Below are 19,071 nucleotides of genomic sequence, written 5' to 3' on the forward strand. Positions count from 1 at the left end.
AGGTTTGAGAGAAGATTCTCACACTAAACTTTATCCCCAGCTTAATGTTAAATTCAAGAATGAAATGAACTAAAATATTTCATACTAAAAAAATAACAGAATTTATTATTAATGAACTTCAACTAAAATAACTTTTAAAGGATATACCTCAAGAAAATGGAGTATGATCCCCGAGCAAATATGAAATGCAATAAATAATAAGAGAAAGTGGTAAACATGTAATTATAAGAAAACTTATACTGTATAAAACTAATTATGTCAAAGTCTGGAGGAAAAAATCCAGAGCTAATTAAAATATTGGACAGTCCTAACCTGAGAAAAAGCAGAGAGGAAAGGAGTTACAGAGCTTTAAGATACTTAAGAGATATATATTTATGGTTTTCCCCTAAATATGTATACTATACTGTTAAGAACAATCAATAAACAATAGAATTCTCCTTAAATGTGGGCGCCTGGGTGGCTCAGTTGGTTAGGCGACTGCCTTCGGCTCAGGTCATGATCCTGGAGTCCCGGAATCGAGTCCCACATCGGGCTCCCTGCTCAGCGGGGAGTCTGCTTCTCCCTCTGACCCTCCCCCCTCTCATGCTCTCTCTCTCTATCTCATTCTCTCTCTCAAATAAATGAATAAAATCTTAAAAAAAAAAAAAGAATTCTCCTTAAATGTTATTTGTTGCAGTTGAGCTGTCGATAAGTGTGGCCCACAAGGATTTCAGTGAGCAGCTAGTCTATTTGCCACATAAGTGCAGCTTGCAGGCTTTAACACTCAGCCAGACCTCGGAGACCTCCAGGGTAAGAGCACTAGAAAGGAATGGAAGAAGGCTTGTGGGTGATGGAAGTTCCAACAGAAAGTAGGAACCGATTCCTGGCAGTGGGAACCCAGATTGATGGTGCCATGGAAGATGCTGCAAATCTCAGCACTTGGGGGTGCCTCTTCCTTCCCCTCAGCCTCAGCAAGACCCCGTGTTTTGGTGTCGTGGGTTGGGTATATGGTTCAGGCATGGCCCGGAGCACGGGAGGGCAGGGAACAGGGATGGACACAAACGCTGGAGATGCTCACACCACTGTAAGGTGGGAGAGGAGCCCATGTCAGTCCTGAAGCTCAGACTATCAACTGCTTGGGGTCGGGAGGTGCAGTTGACAAGTCTGACCGCGGTCAAGCAGCAAATGTTACTAGTTCTAGGTGCCGGCTAAAGCTGAGGTCCGACGCGGTGCCGGCGTCACGGGTTCAGCCTAGCAGACACCTGAGTCAGGGGGCAGAGAGGCAAGGTCAGGGGAGGGGGGCGGGTCCCTAGGTGGGGGCGGAGCCTGGGAAAGGCCGGCGCAGGGTGGGGGCGGGGCCAGAGGTGGGCTGAGGCCAGAGTCAGGCGGCGGGGGCGGGTCTGAAGGCGGAGCCTGGCCCCGTGGGGTTTGCGCCTGCGCACGGGGGCCCCGGGGGCGGGGTTGCGCGCGCGCGGTGCGCGGGCCCTGGAGGGCGGAGTCCAGGGCGGGCGCAGGCCGAGGGAGGGGGCGCGGTGTCTCTGGAGTCAGGCGCTCCCTCAGGCCGAGGACGCGATGCTGGCTGCTGCGGATCCGGCGGCGGGGCCGGCGGGGATGTGACGGGCAGTCCGTCGCGTCACTTGCGGTCCTTGGGCCTGTGGGTCACTGGGCGGCCCGCAGCCGGGCCGCGGCGGAGGAGGCAGCGTGACCTCCCCACGGTGAGAGTCGGGGTCGGGAGGGGGCCGGAGTCGGGGCGGGGCGGGCGTCCGCGACTGTCCAGGGCTGGGGGCGCGGCGGGTCTCGGGCCCAGACACCTGGGGTGAGGCAGGGACGCTCTCTGGCCTCCCGCCCTCCCGGCACCTTCTCGAGCTCCCCGTGAGCCGCCTGAGGAGGGGCGAGCGTGGAGCCTGGAGGCCGGACGCCCCCCGCCCCCGGGCTGTGACAGGCGCGCCGGGGGCCTCAGGAGCTGGGGCTCTGCCTTTCTCTCAGGCGGAATCAGGGCGAGGCCAAGTTACCCGGTGATTTCAGGGCCAGGATGCTTGTGAGGGTTGACAGGGGAAAGTACCCTCTTGCCCCAATGACGTTTTTTTGTTTGTTTGTTTGTTTTTAATTATTGGGCCAAAACAAAGACACACCCTAAAACACATCCAGAGATCAAACTTTGGTGGACCACACCGTTGTCATAGGTTCAGATGGTGCTTCTCTGTCCTTTTGACATCTGCTGTTTTTATACATATATTTGTTTTTATGCTACTTTTTTTTTTTTATCAAAGTAAGAGGCAGAATGATTCCTTTGAGGTAGTCGTCGGTGGCTAAGCTTGAGTTTGAATTTCAATAATTGCAAATTCATCTTTGTAGGCTACCCAGCCAGTTAGGCTTGCATTTCCAAGACTAGGCCTTACCAGTGTGGAAATTACTGATTCAGGGACTCTTCGTGGTCCCAGATTGAAATGTGGATGTTTTGCTCCCATTGGTGAGATAAAAATTGAGTTTTAGTCTTTTCAGAGTAGCCATTTGAGAAGGCATTGCTTTTCTCCTTTTTTTCTGAGCATTAAAATATAATGGAACCTATTAATTTTTCTAGTTAAAAAAAACCCATCATCTTTTAGGCTAGTTTAAAGATTTTAGTGGTGGCAGCTCTTCTTTAACCAAAAGGAATTTAAGATACCCTTCTGCACAAAACATGTCTTATCTGCAATCAATATATGGTAAGTATTTAAACATCCCTGCGTGTTTCACCTGAAACATTCAGTCTTCTCAGACATTATTACTGTTTGCCTCTTGTGATTTTTGAAGCTCTTAAGTATTACTTCGTTGTTTTCTTCAGTGTTCTCAACAACATTGCCTTCAAAGAATCTTTAGGTAAAAATACACACACTTTCTTGAATCTTTTAGCCATAATTCATACTCTTTCACTTCAGTGTGGTATTAATATGCTGTAGTAAGAAACTGCTAGAAGCCATCCTAAGGGCAGGAACTCTCCATTTAAAACAACAGCAACAACCAGCCATTTATTCTGTATTTCCGTATGGAGACCTGCATTTTTTTTGTTTGTTGCTTTGACTCAACTCCTTTGACTGTATGCTGGAAGAAGGGGACTTTGCTTCCATCCATGACTCAGTATAGTTATTGAGTCCGTCAGTGACTCTACATAATCTGTGTTTGATAAAAGTCAAAGTCCTTCACAGTTTCTGATAACTTGTGTTTCTGATTTCATTTCTGCCATTTTGCCTGCCTTTCCATACAAAGACTACGTAAGAGTTCTTTGAAGATGACACCTTCCTTTGTGGTTTTACATTGTTCCCTCTGTTGAGAATTCTTCTCTACCTAGTAAACAATTTGCTCTTCAAGACCTACTGAAAATATCACCTCTGAAAATGGTCCAGACATCTTATCCCCCTTGTCTTGACTGATCCAATAGCACATCATATATTCTGCATTTAGCATTTGTCAGTTAGTAATGATTTGTTTATATGTCTGTCTCCATAAGACTTGGGTTTCTTCAGGGAAGGACCTTTGCAACTCTAGCATATACTATTATGTAGTACAGGTACTTAACTATTTATTGAATACATTTTTGAGGAATGCTCTTAATCCTGAATATAGGTTTAAGATAGGCAAACTTTGTTAACTATCTCTTTCAGTATCAAAAAACATGGAAAAGATGGATGTGCAAGGTACTTTTAAATTTCCAAGAACACAGTCAAAATTGTTGGTTGGGAATGAAACCCCAGTTATGACAGTGAAAAACCAATACATTTTATGATGCCATGGCCAGTAAGGATTGCAGCTTCATTGATTTTAGGACTTTATTTTGAGGCAAAGTAATTTGCCCAAGGTCATGCAGGTAGAAAGGGACAGACCTGGGATACAATTTTGACTATCTGTATTTCATGTTTGCCCCCATTTTCCTAATTCTAAGTCTTAATAATCGTTCTGCAATCTGAGTGGAAGGTTTTGAAAGTCATAGACATGTATTAGTAAAGGGGGTCTATAAATAGATGTTGAATTTGAAGGAATTAATACATTATTTGGTTCAACTGTAAAAATTCTACCCATTAAACAACTAAAGCTCAAAAGGTAAGTGCCTTGTTTGAGGTTGCTTAGAGTCAGTCGTACCCCACATCTCCTGACCTCATGCTTGTGTATTTTTCATTACTTCATGGTGCTTTGGGGGAAAATGAGGAAGCTGCCAGTTTTCGGAGGGAGAACAAATCAACTTGTATTTTCTCCCTCCATGAATGCTTAGCTGCCATTCTTAGGAACTTAGAGCCCTTGAGTGATGAGAAACATGATTATTCATTTGGGGATAGAGGAGAAACCTGACCTTCACTACTCCATTGGCTAGATAGTTTTTAACCTCAGTGCTTGGGGTTGTCTCTGCAGATGCCCCATAACAAGTGGCTTCTGCTCACCATATGGAGATCCCATATACAGTTACGTTTTGATGGTAAAATGAGATTTTAATATAATAAGGTTACAGATGGTTAGTAGCATGGCTAAAATTACATGTATGGCTAGTCTGTATGTGAGAAGAGCCTATCTGATTACTCCTCTGTGATAGGTTTTTTTGGGGAAAAAAATGGACAGTTGTGGTTTTATGCCTCTGAAAAGCCAGTTTTGAAATGTGTATTTACTATAGTGGGCCTGATCAATAGCACATAAGAAAAAAAAAAAATAAACGTTTAGTTTTTCTTCTCATTTAATTCTTACCATATATATGTGATTTTATACTGTACTATTTTATACTGTAATCAAAGCATAAATATAATGTTTGATATTTGTTTTCATATTTAATGTTTTCTTTTTGCTATAATTTTTGTACACTTAAATTATACATGTTACAGTGAATTGAGGTACTTATTTTTAATAGTTGGACATCCAAGTTGTTTCTTGTTTTGCAGGTAATGCAGTTATCATATAGCTGTGCTGTTTTGCTTCTTTACTTTAGGCTAAAGACCCAGGAGGGGAAATTACAAGGTCAAAGGGTATGAAGGTTTTTGTCACTTTTGAAAAATATTGCCGAATTTATTTCTGAAAGTTTTTTTTTTTATTGACTTACGCTGCCTCCTGCAGTTTGGTTGACCAGTTTCATCATAATTTTTTTTTTTTAAGATTTTATTTATTTATTTGACAGAGAGAGACACAGCGAGAGAGGGAACACAAGCAGAGGGAGTGGGAGAGGGAGAAGCAGGCTTCCCGCTGAGCAGGGACCCAGATGCAGCTGGATCCCAGGGCCCTGGGATCATGACCTGAGCTGAAGGCAGACGCTTAACGACTGAGCCACCCAGGCGCCCCTAGGTTTTTGTTTTTAAAATTTGTTTTTTAGGGGTGGCTGGGTGGCTCAGTCAGTTAAGCGTTTGCCTTCGGCTCAGGTCATGATCCCAGGGTTTGGGGGTCGAGCCCCACATCAGGCTCCTTGCTCAGTGGTGAGCCTGCTGCTCCCTCTCCCTCCTGCTCATGCTCTCTCTCACTATCTCTTTCTCTCTCAAATATAAATAAAATCTTAAAAAAAAAAGTTTGTTTTTTTAAAAATAGGTGTAAGGGCATCTACTAACATCACTATCCACAATAGAAAGGCAAATGCAGTATTTTTCTAGTTCTACCTTCTCCTTTGTATGAATTGTCTCTTGCCCATAAATTTATTGGAACCTTTTTACCAATTTCCATTAACACTTAACATCATACATATATGAATCTCTTAAAATATGTATCTGATCTGTTTTGTTGTTATTATTGTGGACTTGGCAGTTTTTAAAATTATTTAAATCACTGACTTACAAAAAATTTTTCTGATTTCATCTTTTGATTGTGAGGTCTAAGAATGAATGTCACTCCACCGTCTATCTGATATACACTTTTATTTTCTTAAGCTTCTGGAGTTTGTTTTGTTATATGTATATATCTTTAGAAAATTATATATGCAATTGAGATTGAATTTAGTTTATGTGGATTTTATACTATAGAGAAGCACATTCTTATAAATATCTGAGTTTCTGTTGGTAAGCAGCTGATTTTTTCCTTCCTGAGCTTGAATAGGAAACAAAACATAAGTAATCTAGTTATTTTTTTAATAAATGGATACTTGTTTTTATTTTTATTTATTTTTGTAAAGATTTTATTTATTTATTTGAGAGAGAGAATGAGATAGAGAGAGCATGAGAGTGGGGAGGGTCAGGGGGAGAAGCAGACTCCCTGCTGAGCAGGGAGCCCGACGTGGGACTCGATCCCAGGACTCCAGGATCATGACCTGAGCCGAAGGCAGTCACTTAACCAACTGAGCCACCCAGGCGCCCTGGATACTTGTTTTTAAATAAATTATAGTAAATTTCGACAAACGAAAATTTCAGGAAAGCATATTTTGGTTAATTGACATTTTTGTTGGTTCATGGTTAACCAGAAGGTCATTTCTGATTTAACTCTTATTGTTAATCATTCTAAAGTATATGAGAATAAAACTTTGGTTATCTGCTTCCTTTGATGAGTGAGACATTCCAGACAGATGAGATATCCCAGAGTAGTAGTTAACATTAACTGAATGCTGGATACTGTGCGGGTACTTGGCATGGAATTCTTACTTAATTCTCCTAACAACCATGAGTAGGTTGTTTTTATACCCTCACTTTGTAAATGAGGAAACTTAGAGAGGTAAAGTGACCTGCCAAAGGTAACACAGCTAATAAACAGTGGAACTGGAACTCGGTCTGCCTACTTTTAAAAGGCTCTGTTTGAGAACTGTATTATCCTATTTTCTGTGCTAAGGATTTGAACTTTATCTTGTAGGCATTGGAGAGATATTAGATGTTTCAAAGCAAGGGGATGATAGAGTATGTCTTTTAGGGAGTTGGCTGATGTGGCAGTGTGGCAGTATATTGAATTGTGTTTCTGATAGGAAGTAGTTGAATAGGTCATATGAGAAATGCAAAGTGAATTTGGAGATCAGGGGACATTATGGAAAGATACAGGACTGAGTGATTTACAAGAGAGTGGGAAGCTGGAGTGCTGATTTGGAAGATAATGGAGTAGGGTAATGACAGATAAATATGTGCTTCCAGCACTTGGTTAAATTTCTTTCATGGCACTGACTGTGATGTATTGTACCTAATCTAGTGACACATCTACCTGCCCCACTGAATTATGTGCTTTTCAAGGACAGGGACTGAGTAGAAGGCATGATCTAATACAGGATGAGCTAATACAGGAAGAGGGCAGAAGACTGAATTGGGGGTGGGAAACACCAAATCACCTAAATCAAGTAGTGCCTGGAAGAGGGGAGTTCTAAAAAGTGGCAGCTGTCAGGGGGGAGCGGGGAGAGCCATCAGTGCCAGACTGGGGAGGACTGTTAAGGAGAGGGAAGTATTAGCACAAAAGCAAATACAGAATGCCACCTTAGGCTACAAACAGTTCTAGCTGTTGTGTACTAGTGTGATAGGCTGCTGACCAGCAGTTACCTACGGCTAAGTTGTCTTTACTTTGCTACTTTTTCCTCCCATACCTTTCTCAGAGTATCCTGTGGTTTCCTGCTTCTTTTAGCATCTGACACACTTGCTACTGTGCTGATGCTGGGATGTGACTCAGCCTATGGAGAGCAACCAGTCAGAACTCTCCTTCCTTTTTAAGTGAGTTGACAAATCAGAGTATGTTAAGTGTAATCTGTGAGTTTTCAGCTCTTCTCTGCTGAGTTGATTGCTTTTGAATGTTCCCCCAGTTACTTCTCTGACTTTTAAGACTTCTGATTGGTTGTTTTGAGATTTAGAACCTTGAGGAGCCAGAGAATTCTTAAAGACTGGATCCATGAAAGCTGAAGTTTTTTCACCTGTTTACTTTTCCATGTTGATCAGTTTGAATATAATTGGGTCATCTTTGAGGATTGTTGATCTTAAAAATACCCCAGGACCATCATTCCAAATAGTTAAGAATCTCTGTTCTCTTTGTACAGTTCTGTAGTTATCTAAGGTGTGGGGGCTTGTTTTAAATTTTCTTGGTCAGTTCCTAACTTACTTCATATGACTGGTTTTAAAAGAGCCACTTAGAAAAGGAATTTGTGTGCTTGATTTCTTCTGCTATTATTTGCTTCAGAGCATCCTTACTCTTCACTCTCTGCCTTCTTCCCGGTTTTCATCTATCTGGTTTCTATACTTGGTAAGTACAATCGGAAGGGGAAAAAGAGAAAAAAAAATGGGTAATTACTTTTCTCTTCCCTTCTTTTCTGTAGTTGTTACCACACTCTTCACCCCAATCACTGCTCCCAACTGTCCAATTTGTCATGGCCCCCTACCCCATATCTTCAATTCTGTGTGTGGGAATGGGAGGTGCAAGACAGCTTTTTAGCTGAGGAATGTGAATGTCTCAGGGTTTTGGTCCTTCTGTAATGTGATGTCTTATAGCTTAGTAGATGCTTTTCATTCCCTGGCAATCTACTTCTCTTTAAAATACAAAAAATAAATTTAGGCCCTATTTCTTTGAATTAATTCCCATTCATTCTCTCTCTCTCTCTCTCTCTCCCCCCCCACCCTTTCTCTCCTTCCCCTTCCTCCCTCCATCTCTCCCCTTCTCCCTCTCCTCTGCCTTTCTCTCTGTCCTCCCCCCAGCTTCCTCAAACACACCCCTCCCCCCATACCAAGATACCATAATCTTGATGACAGAGCCCCTAGAGAGTACACTAGGGACAGCTAACTTAGGCAGACACCAGAAGGTACTTTGAATTTTGTTGTCATCATATTAATGATATTTGGTTGCAGCCTCAGTGCTTTGGGGAAATTTGAGAGCCTTCTCTGACCATTATGTCTTGGCAGGCAGTGTTGGGGTTGGCAGTTACAGTTTCCTCTGACAATCATACTTTAGAAAGGCAGGAACTATTTGTAACAGCTATTTAAGTGTAGAATGGGTCTGGTGATGTTTTGGTCTGAGTTTGTAGGCCAGGTTATAGGAAACATATCCAGGGAGTGGGGAGGCAGAGATGGCCATTTTTTTTTTCTTCTTATTTTTCCTTGTATTTTTATTTTTAAAAATTTTCTCAGGTTTATTTTCTTCATTTCGTGGTTGCTTTTGGCAGTCAGCATTTTCCCAGGCCTTGAGAAGTTCTGCTATATAAATTCCCTCAACCCAGGCTTTGAGACCAGATCCTGAGTCTAGATTTTCCTGATTCATGCCATCCATCCATTCAAGAAATACCCACTAAGCCCTTGCTAATAATAGTGCAGTGAAGAAAACGTATTTTTTGCCTTGTGGAACTTTCATTCTAATGACAAGATACAGAAAATAGACAAGTATATATGTAATATGTCAATTAATATAGTGCTGTGGAGAAAAAGCAGAATAAGGCAGAGAGGATGCAAGGAGGATGCTGCTGTGTTATATAAGACGTTAGAGAAGGCTGCAATGATGAATGGTATTTGAGCAGTTATATGGAAGAAGTGAGATTGTGATTTAATCTGTGCAGGTATTAGGGAGAGTGTTTGAGGAAAATGAAAGGCATGCAAATATCTTGTAGCTGAAGCATGCTTGTTTTGTTTGAGGAGTGGCAAGTAGATCAGTGGAGGCATTGAGGGGAATGATTAGTGGAAGATGAGGTTGGGGGGCCATAGGCAGTACTGGGAGAGGGGTATATGATAGATCACATATGGCCTTGTAGGCCAGTAGGACTTTAGCTTTTACTCTGAAGGTGGGAAGCACTGAAAGGTTTTGACTTGTTTTAAATAGACCTCTCAACAGTTATGTAGAGAATATCTGAGGCTAGGTATAATGAGATCGTTCAGGAGGCTCCAGCAGCAATTCAAGGTGGGAGATGAAAGTGATTTTAGGCAGGGATTGGGAGAAGTGCTCATAATCTGTATACATTTTGAAAGCAAAGCCAACAAAATCTGATGGTGGATTAGATGTGGCCATTTGTCGGTTTTGTCCTGAACAAGTGGAAGAATGGAGTGGCCATTTACCAAGATGAGAAGGACTTCAGGAGAAGCAGGTGGGAAATAATGAGTTTAATTTTGGACATGATAAGTTAGCAATTCAACTGGAGATACTGTCCAGACAACAGGTATACATGAGTCTGCAGTTCAGGCCAGAGGTCTGGGCTGGAGATACAAATTTCCAGTCATTGGCATAGAGATAGTGTTTAATACCCTGGGAACTGATTAGGATAATCTAGAAAGGAAGTGTGGCTGAATAAGCCCAAAGATTTTGCCTTAGGGTCCTGTAATGTTGACAGGGAAAGGGAGAGGGAGAGGAAGAGCTAGAGCTAAGAGAGTAAGAGTAAGAGTAAGAAGCACTCCACGAAGGAGGAGAATTAAGAGTGAATGGTATCCCTGAAGCCAAGTAAATGTTTTAAGGAGGGAGTGAGTGAATAGCTGTGTCAGATGTTATTAGATCCAGGACTAGGATATGACCAGATTGCTAGATTTAACAATATGAAAATCATTAGTGACTATAATAAGTTCCTGGTGGATTAGTGGTGATGAAAATATTATTGGAGGGGGTTTAAGAGAGAACTGTAGGAGAGGATGGAGACAACTAATTCTTTCAAGGAGTTTGCCATAAACTGAAGATGAGAAAAACAGTGATAGCTAGAGGGGATGTGGAGTCAAGGAATTGTTATTTTTTTAAAGATGGGTGCTTTTCTAGTATATTTGAATAAATATAAAAATATTTATAGCTGATGTAATGATATAGTAGAGAGAGAAGAAAATTGAAGGAGCTATTTCTTTGAAAAATAAATGAAATTAATTTAATCCTAGTCTGCGGACCCAGGTCTATCATTATCATATATATGTCCTTATGTATTGACCTATTTCTTTCAAATTAAGACAGTGGCTAGTGGGGAGAGGTGTTAAAGAATACCTTCTACCCCCAGTTTGGCGAATTTTTATCAGTTCAAAACTAGTTTTTATACGTGAGTAACAAAGATTGTGTTTTTTTGTTTGTTTTTTTTTGCTAACCTATTTTTGTCTGGTAACTTCTCCCTGTTTATCGTTCTCAGCAGTTTTGCACAGTGCTTACCCTGTGGTTCTAAATTCTGTTTTGGTAATCTCTGTCCGATATTTAAAAAGGTACTTTAAAAAGTACCTTTTTAAAAAAGGAAAAAAATTATTTAATTAAAAAAAACTTCATAAAGTGTAAGTGAAGTATTTTTAAGAGAAAGATTTGATGGCCATTCTTTTTCCTTTTTTTTCCTAATGTACCTGACCACACTTTTTCTGTAATTGTTTCTGATTACTGAGTTGATTTTGAGATGAGTTCAGAAACTTATGTTGAAAGCCCATATTACAGTTACATTACTTTATATGCCTCTTTCTGTGGTTCGTTTATGTTTGAGTAAGTAGTTGTCAATATTTAGTGCTGAAGCATTACTGCAATTGCTTTTTAATCTTCATTGGTCTCCCTCCAGATTTTCTTCCCTTAGCCACTTATCCATACTACTGACTTTTGAATTTCTGAAACACAGATCTGATAAGGTCTTACTGTTGCTTAAAAATCTTTTGTGGCTTTCTGTTGTCTACGGAAGTCAGACACCTTTTTTTTTTGCTTCTTGCCCACCTCCTGCCTACACCTGCAATCTGCTTTAGGGGATTTGGAGTGCTCCTTCCTGGGTTCTAATGCATATCTGATGTTTCTTATCACAGGATAATGGTCAGATTTGCTGTCTGTGTACAGAAAGTCCTCCATTTGATGTGGCCCTTATCTTCTATTATGGTTCCATGAAGATGAGAAATGCTGTGACATCTCTGTGCTTTTGCACATAATACTCCTTTTTTCCGGAATACCATCCAACTTCTTAGCTACTTTGCTAAATCAGTTCATCTTTTTAAAAACCCATATAAAAGTCTCCTCTTCTAGGAAAGCTTCTAGGCATATTTTTACCACGCCTCCTCTACCCGTCCTCTATGGTACTCTTTGTTACCTGTATTCCTGTAACATTTTGCAGTTATTTTGTTGTAGTACTTGCTGTATTTTACTCTGTTTTCTGTCATGGCTGGTCTCCCTTGCCTCAACACCAAACTTATAGTCACTCAGTAAATTTTTGTTGAATGGATGATTGAGTAAAGCAGATGGTTATTCACCACTGACCCAGTTTTGATTGACCCATTTGGTTGGGCTTTTTACGTCAATTTAATTTGTAAAGATTATACAAATGAGCAATTCTTTTTTTTTAAGATTTTATTTATTTATTTATTTGAGAGAGAGAGAGTGCACAAGCTGGGGGAGAGGCAGAGGAAGAGAGCGAAGCAGGCTCCCTGCTGAGCAGGGAGCCCAATGTGAGGCTCAATCCCAGGACCCTGGGATCATGACCTGAGCTGAAGGCAGACGCTTAACCGACTGAGCCACCCAGATAGCATTCTTAAAGAAGAGTCACATACAAAATGTATTAGGAAGTTAATATTTTATTAAATATTTGTTCTTCTGAGCAAATAATGAGATTTGTTGATTCCATTGTGTATCTCAAATCTTTCTTTTTTGTCTGAATATCTGAATATTTTTCCTCTGTGGTTTCAGTTTTTTCTCTTTGATGTTTCTGTTTGGTTATCTTTACTCACCCTCTCTACCCTAAACATATCTTAAACTCAATTTCTAAACTTGATCTTGACTTTTACATTAGTATTTTCTGTAGCACCGTCTTGTAAGTTACTTAAGTTTCGGTGTAGCATTTTTAAGTCTCACTTCTGTATCTTACCGTTATTGAGTTCTATTCTAATTCAACACACATTTTTTGGCCACTTCCCTTGTTCCTGATTTGTTAGTACTTGTGATGAAAGGCTGAATAAGAGAAGGTCTCAGTCCACAAATTATTGTCATACATGATGAGTATAGTAATACAGTAAGAGTGGAATATTTAGGGCACCTCGGGAGTAGAGAATATCTCCCTTTTATGTACTCCTTAATTCTTACTTTGGCTGCTACCAACCTCTGTCAGGCCCTAGATAATTTTAAGACTGCTTAATAGTTTGTCTTGCCTTAACTCTCCTGTCATTCCAGTTCATCATGAAAACTGTCATCACATCGATTCATTGTCTTTAAAAGAAAAAAAAAAAAGCTACCAGTCTTTCTTCTTTCTGCTTGTGGAATAAAATCCAAAATAGAATACAATCTGGAATGCAGAGGCTTTGGCCCAGACTTCCTTTCTTTTCTTCTGCTACATGAACTCTCCATTCCAGCAAAACTCTTCTACATTCTGTTCCAAACACACTTCATACTTTTCCCTTTTTGCCTTGTTTGAGCCATTCTGCCATCCCAACAGTGTTGTTACTCATGATTCTTCTACTTACTGAAATTGTATCTGTACTTGGATTTAGTTCCTGTTGTTAAATCTAGTGTGAGCCTTTTAGATGATCATGCCCATGTTCATAACACCCTCTCTGCCTTTATGACATCACTCCTGTTTCTCCTTCTTACTTATTCTTTCTCAGCTGTCTTTACCGACCCCATCCCTAAATGCTCGTGTTTCCCAGGGTTTTCAGTCTGACCTCTTTAGCTTCATTCTGTCCTGCTTTCTTTGAACACATGTCGTTTTTCATTATCTCCTTTGTATTCATTTCTTCAGCCCTGTTTTCCTCTTGAGCACTCCAGTCCTTAGGTGAGCTACTTAGAATGCCCACCTGATTGTCTAGCAGAAAACCTGGAACTTAAAAACATCAAAGATTAAGTACGTGTTTTCCTCCAGACTCGTGTATTCACCTCATTTTCCTATCTTGGTTAATGATGCTGCCAATCACTCAGTTACTCAAATTATAAACCTGGGAATCATCCTGATTTCTGATCTCCTGTCCCTCATTTTCCATTAGCTGCAGTGTCCTGCTGTTGGAGTTGTTCCCTCTCCATTCCCTTTACTGTTTCCTTGGGCCAGGCTCTATTATCCTGAGTAGACCATTGTAAAAAGTCCCTTTAAAGTAAGTCTTCTGCCTGATCCTGGATATTGTGTAAGAACTGCATGTTAATTGTATTCTGGAGAAATGCCAAAGGCAAAATAATTTTGGGTCTGCTACCCTAGAATAGCACCTGAACCATGGATTAATCTTTGTGTATCCATTAAAGGTCAATTTCCTAATATCTCTATAAAATGGTATTGTTAAGAAATAATATATGCTTTGTACAAGAAATTTGCTTAAGGATTAAGAATATTTTTTCTAAGGATTAAAGGGAAAAAGCAAGGAAAGATATAGGAAGACAGAGGTCTGGCTGGGACAGTGCCAGAAATGATCTTATAGGACATTTTCTTAATGAACTAGAAAAGAGATTGTAAGTTTGAAAGTAACACTTGGTGCTTCGTGTCCAAATGCCAGTTAAAGAGCAGTTAACTACAGAAGGATCTTGAGACTGTGAATAGACAAAACTGAGCTTTAGGGTGGGGAATTATAAGCTAATATATTTGAGTAGTACTTTGAAGAGATGTTGTTTAACCATCAGTTAATACCCAGGAGAGACTCCTGATAACATTCTTGCATGTTCCTGGAAGATACTGGCCTAATGTGCTGATGCTACAGATATGGTACCATACTCACTACCTATATGTCATCTAATATATTTCATAAGCACAAGTCCTTTAGTATTGAATCATTATTTTCTGAATTCAGGTATAGTCAAAGAAGAGCTCTTTAGTTTTTTGAATTTTTTCTTGGTTTGCTAATAGATTTTAGATAGAATTTGTCTTGCTTGTAACATTTTAAAAAGTTAAATTTGCAGAAGAAAGTACTTTAAAACTTGAGTCCTTTGTGTTCTTTTTTTAAATTTTAGATAACATACTTGAGTCCCTTATATTCTGAGTGAGTCAGCATATATTTCAAAATAATTGAATTTTATATATTGTGAATATTTTGCCAAGCTATTAAGTATATTTTTATTAGCTTTTGCTGTTGCTATATTGTTGATCTTTATTAATTTTCCAGTTAATTTCGGGTTTATGAGGCTGGCACTAGATCCTTACTTGGAAGTTATCTTGGAAAATCTATTTGAGCATTCTGTATTGTAGCATTTTGAAGCTGAGAATGGGGTGTGTGTATCATTTTGGCTTACGCTGTTCTGCCTAGGAGTTCCTCTGCAGAGGAAAGAAAGGAAAAAGGCTTCAGAGAGTTCTCAAGGTAGACCAGAGTGGCATTTTGAGCAAGGGAGTAGTGTGTACTCCGGTAAGGAGTCCTGAAAGATCATAGTATGAGACTGGATCTTGGGTATTTTGGCATGAGTGGAAGGCAGGGTTTGTTGGGTAGTGGTAGGACAGAACAGCTGCAAAGGAATACCTAAGCCATATTTGGAATCTTAGCTGTACTTGCTTACTATCTGTGTGTCTGTGGACAGATTATGTGATTTCTCCATGTTGCAATTTCCTTAAATCTGCAAAATCAGAATAATAAAATTACCCATGTTGTAGGATTGTTGCGAGATTTAAATGAAGTAATAACTACCTGGTACACAAGTGCTCACTCAGTAGGTACCAGCTGTTATTGTTAGTACTGTTTAAAAGCACTTTTTTTGGAGAGCCATTGAAGGATTTTAAATTGAAGAGTGACATGATCAGGTTTATAATTTTGAATATTAAGTCTGGGAAAAGTATAAAGGGTGGATTAAGGGGAAGAAGCTGAAGGTAGGGAATTAAGGAAACAACGCTAGAATACTGGCTAGAGATGATAAGAGTCTAGATTAAGTGGTGTTGGAGAACACAGGATGGATTTGAGAATTATTAAAAATTGACATGTGTGGGACATGTGACACATGTTGTGTTTAACTCTTGATTTTGGCTCAGGTCATGGTCTCGGGGTTGTGAGGTTGAGCCCTGCTTTGGGCTCTGTGCTGGGTGTGGAGCTTGCTTGGGATTCTCTCTCTCCCTCTCCCTCTGTCCACCCTCCCCGCCCCCCAAAAAATTGACATGTGCATTCTATTCTATGAGTTGGGAAAATCTAAAGGGAACTAGAAAAGTAGACAGCAAGGATGTAGACAGAGTACCCAGCTGGGTAGGAGACATTGTATTCTTTCTTTCATTAATAGGAGAAGGCAGAAGAGGATGGTTAGAGGCACATGCTTACCATTGCCAGGGATCTAATGGCTGAGCTGGGCTGCTTCCTGTTCTCCAGATGGGGCTGGAGTATTTGGGCAACTCAAGATGAGTCCAGAGCAGTAACTTCGGGCAGCACACAGGGATAATGTACCAAATATCAGGAAGCTCTCATGAGTGCAGGAGAGACATGATAATAAACCACAAATAGAGCTAAAACAGTACTAGGCTTGAAACAGAGGAAGAGCTAATGTCTAAGGGACTGGAAGGAGATTTGAATTATGTTTGGATTTGAATCTCTGGGTTCTGCCCTTTCTAAGTGCTAAAAGAAGGTCAGGCCCTACTAGGGACTTAACTAAGTTTTGTTAATTTTACAAGTTCAGAAGTATCTTTTAAGCATTTGGTATTTTAGCATTTGATAGTTGGGACATTTTGAAATGTTAACATGTAGTCATTTTGCTTAAGGCTGCATATCTGCTTTATAATTTTGTTTTTGGAGTACTTAATGTATATTCTCATTTAATCATATATTCTTTGGCAAGATTAATTGTAGCATTTAAAAAATGCTGCCTTTCACAGTAAAATGATTAGTTTTTAATTTGTTTTACTAAGTTGAATATTCTTACCTTACATAATTTTACTTAAAGACTCTTTGATAATAAAGAACAAAGTTCTGCCTAGAATATTATGACATATATTTTCTTGTCACTGAAGTGTTCCTTGCATTGACTGACCAGTAGCAAGTATAGGTTAAATATAAATGTACTTTGATTTTAAGGTGTGGTTGATACTTAGGCGTCAGCCTACAATACCCTTTTACTTTTTATTAATCATATTTTATAAAATTATAATTATTTGTGTTGTTGAAGTAAACAGTATTTGGGGATTGTGCATAGTGTTACTGGCATTTTCAGTTCTTTATCAGCAACACTTAGATATTATGTCTCCGTTGCTATAGAATTAGAGTAAGACTCTTTCTATATACTGCTATGTCCAAGGGGAAGAAACAGAATACCTTCTAGTAAAACTGCAGTCATACATATTTAGATTTTTCAGTAACTTTCATTTCTTCACTCACTAGCTTTCATTGAATGTTTTTTCCTACATATTATGATACTCTTTAGGAATTGAAAAAAACCCCAAATATATTATGGTCCTTGTTCTCAAGGAGCTCCCAGTCTAGTAGAGAAAGTAGAACACATGTAGATATGATTTTAAAAATAAAATAGGGTGACAGTTGATATAACCAGAGATGTATGGGAGCATACAGGAGGAGCACTTAATCCAGGCAGGTGTCACATGAACATGCTGATTCTGTAGTGAGCCTTATTGCTATTTATTACATGAGAAGCAAAAATATAAAACCTAAGAGCTGTCATCTAGCAGCCTGATATAGATCAGGCCATAGGACTTAGTACATTCCAGAGAGCAGAGGTATAGATACTGTATGTCATGGGAAATTGCAAATTGCAAGAAGCCTGTTGTTATAGCCCTCACTTGTTGTCGTGCTCTCTTTGTGGAGCTATTGTGTATGCTTCTTGTCTCACTGATGGAGACACCACTCTTGGTAATGGAAAAGCTGGTTGGGAGGAAATACATATGAGATGGATCGAAAAGAATTAGAATTAATTAGCATGAATAAGATAAGTGTAGTATTGACTGCCTAACATTTTTTTTTTAATTTGGAAATAATTTCATACTCAGAGGAAAGTTGCATGAATGAAAATAGTACAAAGAATATTCACATAGTCTTAATCCAAATTCACCTATTGTCAAAATTTTATGCTGTTTATCATTTCCTCTCTTCCATATACACATATCTATATATGCATGTACATATATGTCTCTATACATATATATGGTCTTTTGTACACACATGCATGCACACACACACACACCCCAAGCATTTGAGAGTAAGTTGCATATATTATGACACTTTACTTCTAAATACATCCACATGTATTTCCTAAGAATAGGGATTAAAAAAAAATCTAACCACTATGCAGTTATGGGTTTGCTAAATTTAACATTGATACAATAATTACCATTTGTATTCCAATTTTTTTTTAAATTTTGACTGACCAAGTCTCCTTTATAGCATTTCTCCCCTTAAACAGACTGGCTTTTATTTTATTTTATTTTTTATTTATTTTTTTTAAAAGATTTTATTTATTTATTTGACAGAGAGAGAGCAGTGAGAGAGGGAACGCAAGGAGGGGGAGTGGGAGAAGGAGGAGCAGGCTTCCTGCTGAGCAGGGAGCCCGACATGGGGCTCGATCCCAGAACCCTGGGATCATGACCTGAGCCGAAAGCAGATGCTTAACGACTGAGCCACCCAGGCGCCCCCAGACTGGATTTTAAAGAGCGGAAAATGAATGAGATTTTTTGATAGATAGGTTTTATTAAGGGTCTAAAGAAGCTCATAGAAACTTAAAGTTGGATTCCCCTTTTACTCCAAATCTGTCTCTCCCCCATTCTTTCCATTTCAGAAAATGGCAGCACCATTTGATTAGTTGTTCAGGCACTCAGAAACCTGAGTGTCATCCTTGATTTCTCTCTCCCTTTTTCCTCATCCCATGCATTTAATCTATCAACCAAGTGCTATAGCTCCTGTTTACCCCTGCCTGCATCTTCAACTCTTTTACTCCTTTCCATCCATCCACTTTAACCTGCCCAGACCATCATCATTTCTCATCTGGGCTCCTTCCTACCTAGCTTTTTTTTTTTTTTTTAAAGATTTTATTTATTTAAGAGAGACAGAGACAGAGATAGCAAGAGAGAGCACAGGTGGGGAGGAGAGGGAGAAGCAGGCTCCCAGCTGAGCAGGGAGCCTGACATGGGGCTCGATCCCAGGACCCTGGGATCATCCCTGAGCCGAAGGCAGACGCTTAATTGACTGAGCCACCGAGGTGCCCCCCTACATAGCTTTTTAACTAATTTCCCTGCTTCTGTGTTTTCTCCCTTCCAATTCATTTGCCACAAAGCAGCCAGAATGATTTTTTAGAACTGGAAATCAGATCGCATCACTCTCCTCATAACCTTCAATGGCTTTCCATTGGGCTAGAGCACTGGAGTCTAGCTAGCTCTTCTTTCTTTAGGTTATAACTTCACATCTTTTT

General features: G+C 39.8%; 1 protein-coding gene across 9 annotated transcripts in view; it reads left to right on the top strand.

The window, feature by feature from the left end:
• The first annotated feature begins 1,474 nt into the window (after nucleotides 1-1,474).
• Nucleotides 1,475-19,071, top strand: part of CCSER2 (coiled-coil serine rich protein 2) — a 189,848-nt gene continuing 172,251 nt past the window's right edge. For 5 of the 9 annotated variants that reach the window (XM_045878232.3, XM_045878229.3, XM_045878233.3 and 2 more), the window contains exon 1: nucleotides 1,477-1,694. The gene's annotated coding sequence lies outside the window, so the exon portion shown is untranslated. Of the gene's footprint in view, nucleotides 1,695-19,071 lie in introns of all 9 variants that reach the window. The other 4 variants (XM_054508247.2, XM_064594904.1, XM_064594905.1 and 1 more) reach the window with 3 other exon arrangements.

The sequence above is a fragment of the Mirounga angustirostris genome, unplaced genomic scaffold (assembly GCF_029215605.1).
Source record: "Mirounga angustirostris isolate CCGP_5_RB_7025 unplaced genomic scaffold, mMirAng1.0.hap1 SCAF_6, whole genome shotgun sequence".
Taxonomy (NCBI): Eukaryota; Metazoa; Chordata; class Mammalia; order Carnivora; family Phocidae; genus Mirounga; species Mirounga angustirostris.